The sequence below is a fragment of the Elephantulus edwardii genome, unplaced genomic scaffold (genome assembly GCF_000299155.1).
Source record: "Elephantulus edwardii isolate Elephantulus edwardi_28Jun2011 unplaced genomic scaffold, EleEdw1.0 scaffold00178, whole genome shotgun sequence".
Lineage (NCBI taxonomy): Eukaryota > Metazoa > Chordata > Mammalia > Macroscelidea > Macroscelididae > Elephantulus > Elephantulus edwardii.
Genome location: NW_006399928.1, coordinates 3,725,673 through 3,732,273, shown reverse-complemented (window position 1 = coordinate 3,732,273; position 6,601 = coordinate 3,725,673). Strand labels below are relative to the sequence as shown.

Here is a 6,601-nt window from a genome sequence, read left to right as displayed (position 1 = left end):
TTCTCCAGCACCACAGCTCAAAGGCATCAATTCTCCTTCTATCCTCCCTAGTCATTGTCCAACTCTCTGATGCATAACAAGTGATTGCAAAGACTATGGCCTGTATCAGACACACCTTAGTTTCCAGAGAGACACCATTGCTCTTCAGTATTTTGGAGAAGTCCCTAACAGCAGACTTTCCCATGGCAATACACCTATTAATTTCCTGGCTGCTGGTGCCAAGAGTGTTGAATGTGGAGCCAAGCAAACTAAAGCTGTGAACAAAGTGGATTAGGGCTGGTTTTATAGTGAAGGTCTTTAGGGAGGGAAAGGAGGGACATTCCATTGTGGTTTAGCCAGGTGGGTGGTCTTCTAAGAAGGGAAGGGAGGGGCACTCCATGGTAGTTGAAGCTGTTCACTCCCTTTGTTGACATGTTGATATTCCTTTGACCTTGGTTCTGGCCTGACATCCCAGCCTCTTTTAGTGAGAAAAAGGGCAAATTCGTTTTATAAGAAACATACACACACAAAACATAAAGACAGGTTATACACATGGATTTCACCTGATGGTATGCATAGGAATCAGATCGATTATATCAGCGGAAAGAACCGCTGGAGAAGCTCAATGTCAGCGTTGAAAACTAGGCCAGGAGCTGACTGTGGAACCAACCACTCATGCAAGTTCAAGCTGAAGCTGAGGAAAATGAAACTGTAACCACAGGAACCAAAATATGACTGAGTTCATCACACCTGAATTTCAGAACCATCTCAGGAACAGGTTTGAAACCTTGAACACTAATGAGCGAAAAGCTAATGAGTTGTGGGAGGATGTCAGATGTATCATCCAGGAAGAGTGCAAACGGTCATTACAAAGAAGAGGAAATAAAGACCAAAATGGATGTCAGAAGAAACTCTGAATATTGCACTGGAGCGCAGAGAAGCCAAAGCACAAAGAAGAATTCAAGATACTAAAGAACTGAACAGAAGATTCCAAAAGGCAGCTCGGAATGACAAAGCAAAATACTACAATGAAATGTGCAAGGAGCTGGTGTCGGAAAATCAAAAGGGCCAAACTCGTTCAGCATTTCTTAAGCTCAAGGAACTGAAGAACAAATTCAAACCTCGAGTTGCTGTAATCAAGGATGCTTTAGGCAGAATATTAAATGATCCAGGAAGTATTAAAAGAAGATAGAATATACTGAGTCACTGTGTCGAAAGGAATTGGCAGACACAGAAGAATTTCATGAAATAACATATGAGCCAGAGCCTATGGTGATGAAGGAAGAAGTTAAAGCTACTTTGAAGGAAATAGCACAAAATAAGGCCCCAGGAATAAATGGTATACCAATTGATGTATTTCAGCTAACATGCTGCCCTGGATGTGCTCACCAAGTTGTGCCAAGAAATCTGGAGAACAACCACTTGGCCAAGCGACTGGAAGAGATCTATATTTGTTCCCATTCCAAAGAAGGGTGACCCAACAGAGTGTGGAAACTATAGAACAATCTCATTGATTTCACATGCAAGCAAGATTCTACTGAAGATTATCCAAAAACAACTGGAACAGCACATCAGCAGAAAACTTCCAGAAGTCCAGGCTGGGTTTAGAAGGGGTCGTGCTACTAGGGATATTGTAGCTGATGTTAGATGGATCTTATCTGAAAGCAGGGAATACCAGAAGAATGTCTTATCTGTGTTTCATTGACTATGCAAAGGCGTTTGACTGTATGGATCATAACAAACTGTGGCTGACTCTGAGAAGAATGGAAATCCCAGAACACTTGATCGTTCTAATGCGAAACCTGTACTTGGACCAAGAGGCAGTCGTCAGAACAGAGCAGGGAAACACTGCATGTTTCAGAATTGGGAAAGGTGTACGCCAGGGATGTGTCCTATCTCCATACCTTTTCAACCTGTATGCAGAACAGATCATCCGGGAGGCTGTGCTCTATGAGGAGAAGTGTGGCATCAGGATTGGTGTAAGATCTATTAACAATCTGTGTTATGCAGATGACACAACCCTGCTTACTGAAACTGAGGAGGACCTGAAATGCTTGCTGCAGAGGGTCAAGGACTGCAGCCTTCAGTATGGATTGCAGCGCAATGTCAAGAAGACAAAGATTCTCACCACTGAACCAATTGGCATCCGTCAGGATGGATGGTGAAAAGATTGAGATTGTTAACAACTTTAGTCATCTTGGCTCCATGGACAACACTCTTGGCACCAGTAGCTAGGAAAACAAAAAACATATTGCCATGGGAAAGTCTGCTGTTAGGGACCTCTCCAAAGTACTGAAGAGCAATGGTGTCACTCTGGAGACTAAGTTGCATCTGATACAGGCTATGGCCTTTGCAATCACTTGTTATGCATCAGAGAGTTGGACAATGACTAGGGAGGATAGAAGGAGCATTGATGCCTTTGAGCTGTCGTGCTGGAGAAGAGTATTAAATGTACCATGGACTGCTAAGAAAACAAACAGATTCATGCTGGAGAGGGTTAAACTGGGCTGCTCCTTGTAGACAAGGATTCTGAGGCTTTGTCTGACATACTTTGGTCATGTTGTAAGGAGAGACCAGTCCTTGGAGAGAGACATCATGCTTGGGAGGATGGAGGGATGACGCAAGAGGGGAAGATCATCTATGAGGTGGATTGATTCAGTGACTGGGGTAATCAAGATGGGTGTGTCAGAGGCAGTGCAATTGGCTCAGGATAGAGCAGGGATCACTATGAGTCACAAGCGACTGATGGCACATAACAACAACATTCTTGCTGGCTACTTCCTGCTGAACAGAGGTCAAGATCTGGGGCTCAGAGGCTAGACTGGGATGGCCCAAGACCAGTAGCCAGGGGAGACTATGGATGTCACAGCATCTGGTGCAAGTTGGTCATTTCTTTTGTCCTGCTAGTTGAAGAGTACCCTGGCCTCTGAGACAGTGATGGGGGTCCTTGAACCTGGGCATCTTCAATCTTCAGTGGCCAGGCCTAAGAGTTTGGCAAGGTTGGGGACTGGGTTTGGTGGAGAGCTACCCTCCTGCTTTAAAAGGAGAAAAATGGGCATTCTCCTCCTAAAAAGCTTCAGAAACCTGAGGAAGAATTACAACAAATTGGTATTGACTTGATAACAGAGGGTTTGGTTTGGCAATAAAGTATATTTATCTACTAAAACGTCTACATTTAAAGGACTCATTAGGGAAGAATCTTTATGATCACTTAAGCCAGTTTTTTGTTTTTGTTTTTTAAATACAATTCATATCTGGTCTTGGAATGAGATGGTTATACTGATCTACTATGACTGCAAACATGGATAGCCAACAAAAACAATTAAAGACCAATAGCTGAATGTTACAGAGTCAATTATTTGATATAGCACTATAAAAAGTTTATGATTGTGTATTATGTGAAACACTTCATCTAGGAGTGACTTCTAAAGCAGTTTCTTGGGTTTCCATAAAAACAAAATCTTTTGTATCAAAAGAAGGTATTTCAATAATAGGATCAGAATAATTTATTTCCAAGTTGAGTGGTTTCTCCTGAATTGTCATTCATTTGAATATCCTGCTCCTTCAAATCCAAAGGTTTATCTGGGGCTGGAACTATAAATTCTTTGTCATCTTATAGGTACCTACAAATGAGGCTAGGTCTATTAGAGTAATCATTATCATTGATTTGCAGCCATTCAGCACCACCTATGTTTTATTCTCCATTCTTCTTTTCTGTCAGAAGAGTTTTTGTCATGCTGAGTTTCTTCATTGTTTGGCATTTGAACTTTAACACTGTATTATTATTGCTTTCTGCATCACATTCTTCCATATTTTTTTCAAATATAATACACATTCCAAGAGCTTCTTCATACTCCCTGGCAAATATGTAGTTGTCCACTGGCATAACAGGCTTCTCAGTGTCAGTTTCCAAAACCTTGCATTTATTTTCACATTTTGAGAGAAAGTCTGAATCAATAATCCCTGACAATTCCACCAGAACCAACTGTTCCTCTTCCCCATCCTATTCTTCACATGTGGATTCCTTGGCCTCCACCATGATTTCTCAAACATATTCTTTTTAAAAAAACTTTTAAAATTAATTTTAATGAAAGTTTACAGAGACTTAGGGTTTCCAGTCATTCATTGTTTCACTTTTCTCCCTGCCCACCCCCTCCCCTCAATTCACTCTTCTCCTTGAAAAAGAAAAACTCTTTCATTGTTATGAAATCTCTCCCCCCAAGTCCACTCCACTGTGCAGCCTTCATTCTGGACTTCTGTAAAGACAATGATACCCAATCATATATCCCTTGTAAACAGTTCTCTTCCTCATCTGTTTCAATGCAGTATACAACATTCCTCCCCTCCTTCTCTGTCTTCCCTCAACCCTCATGTCAGTCCCATTTTACAACAGTGGCCCTATACAATATTTGTCCTTTTGTGACTGAGATATTTCATTCAGCATTAATGTCCGCTAGGGTCATCAATTTTGCATAATTTTCATGAGTTCCTTTTTTATCAATGGGGCATAACATTCCATTGTGTAAATATATCAGAGCTTCTATATCCATTCATTGTTGATGGACACTTGGGTTGTTTCCAGCTCTTTGCTATTGTGAACAAAGCCACAGTAAGCATGGTGTACATATATCTGCTTGGGTGGCGGTTATAGTTTCTTTAGTGTAAATTCCTAGTAGTGAAATTGCTGGGTCAAATGGTATTTCTTTTTCCAAATTTTTGAGAACACACCCTACTACATTCCATAGTGGTTGCACCATTTTACTTATCTACCAACAGTGAATAAGGGTTCCAGTTTCTCCGCAACCTTGCTAGCATTTGATGTTTGCTGCTCTGCTAAATTTTGCTATTCTTACTGGGGTGATATGATATCTCATAGTTGTTTTGATTTGCATCTCTCTTAGAGCTAGGGATTTTGAACATTTCTTCATGTGTTTACTCGCTATCTGAATGTCTTCTTTGGTGAAGTGTCTGTTCATATTCTGTGCCCATTTTTCAATTGAATTATTTACCTTTATCTTGTTGTGGTTGCCAAGTATTTTATACATTCTAGGTATAAGTCCCTTGTCTGGCATGTCATTATCAAATATTTTTTCCCTATCTGGTTTCCCTTTTTACCCTATTGGAGAAGTTTTTAGATGTGCGTAAGGATTTGCTTCTTAGAAGGTCCCATTTGTCTATTTTATCCTCCCTGGTTGCAGATTTTCCAGGGTGATTGATTGGGAGACTGTTTATGTTGTGCATTAGGTCTGCTAGCATTCGTCCAAGCTTTTCTTTAATGAAGTTCATATTCCTTGGTTTTAGTCCTAGGTCCATGATCCACTTTGAGTTGGTTTTTGTGTATGGAGTGAAGTGTGACTCTTAATTGAGTTTTCTGCAGATTGTTTTCCAGTTTTGCCAGCACCATTTTTTAAAAAGGCTGTCATTTCCCCACTTGACTGATTTCATCTCCTTGTCAAAATCAGTTGAACATAGGTAGATGGGATGATTTCTGGATTCTCAATTCTATTCCATTGATCTATGTGTCTGTCATTGTACCAGTACCACGCTGTCTTGACCACCACGACAGTGTACTAGGATTTGAAATCAGAGGGTGAGATGCCTCCTACCTTTTTTCTATTTTTAAGGAGTGCTTTGCTTATTCTGGGCCTCTTTCTATTCCAAATGAAATTGGAGATTGCGTTTTCCATCTCGTTGAAGAATAGAATTGGTATTTGCATTGTGATTGCATTAAATATGTAAATTGCCTTTGGTAGTATTGTCATTTTCACAATATTGAGTCTTCCTATCCATGAGCAAGGGATATTTTTCCACTTCTCCAGGTCTCTTTTTTTTTGACTCTTGTAGATTACTTGTAATTTCCTTTGAATAGATCCTTTGTAATTCTGATTAGATTTACTCCCAATATTTAAATTGTGATTATCAATTGTGAAGGGTATTGTTTTACTATGTTCCAATTCTGTTTTCTCTCTGTCACTGTGGAGAAATCCAATTGGTTTTTGTATGTTGATCTTGTATCCTGCCACTTTGCTGAATTGGTCAACTAAGTCCAGCAGTTTTCTTGCTGAGTCTTTAGGGTTTTCTAAGTATACTATCATGTCATCTGCATATAGAGATAATTTTACTTCCTCTTTGCCAATTTGGATACCTCTTATTTCCTTCTTTTGCCTTATTGCAATGGCTAAGACTTCTAAGACAATATTGAATAGGAAAGGTGATACTGGGCATCCTTGCCTAGTTCCTGTTCTCAAAGGTAATGCCTTTAATCTCTCTCCATTGAGAAAAATGTTGGATCTCAGGTTTGCATTTATACTTTTTACTATGTTGAAGACCAAGAGGCAGTCGTCAGAACAGAATAGGGAGACACTGGATGGTTCAAAATCAAGAAGGGGTCCGTTAGGGATGTATTTTGTCTCCATACCTTTTCAATCTGTATGCAGAACAGCTCATCCGAGATGCTGGGCTGTACGAGGAGGAATGTGGCATCGGGATTGGTGGAAGGATCATCAACAACATGCGTTATGTAGATGACACAACCCTGCTCACTGAAACTGAGGAGGACCTGAAACGCTTGCTGCAGAAGGTCAAGGACTGCAGTCTTCAATATGGATTGAAGCTCAATATC

At 40.4% G+C, this 6,601-nt stretch overlaps 1 pseudogene; it reads right to left on the bottom strand.

Annotated features, from left to right (window-relative positions):
* Nucleotides 1–3,387: 3,387 nt before the first annotated feature.
* Nucleotides 3,388–6,601, bottom strand: part of LOC102874640 — an 11,202-nt pseudogene continuing 7,988 nt past the window's right edge.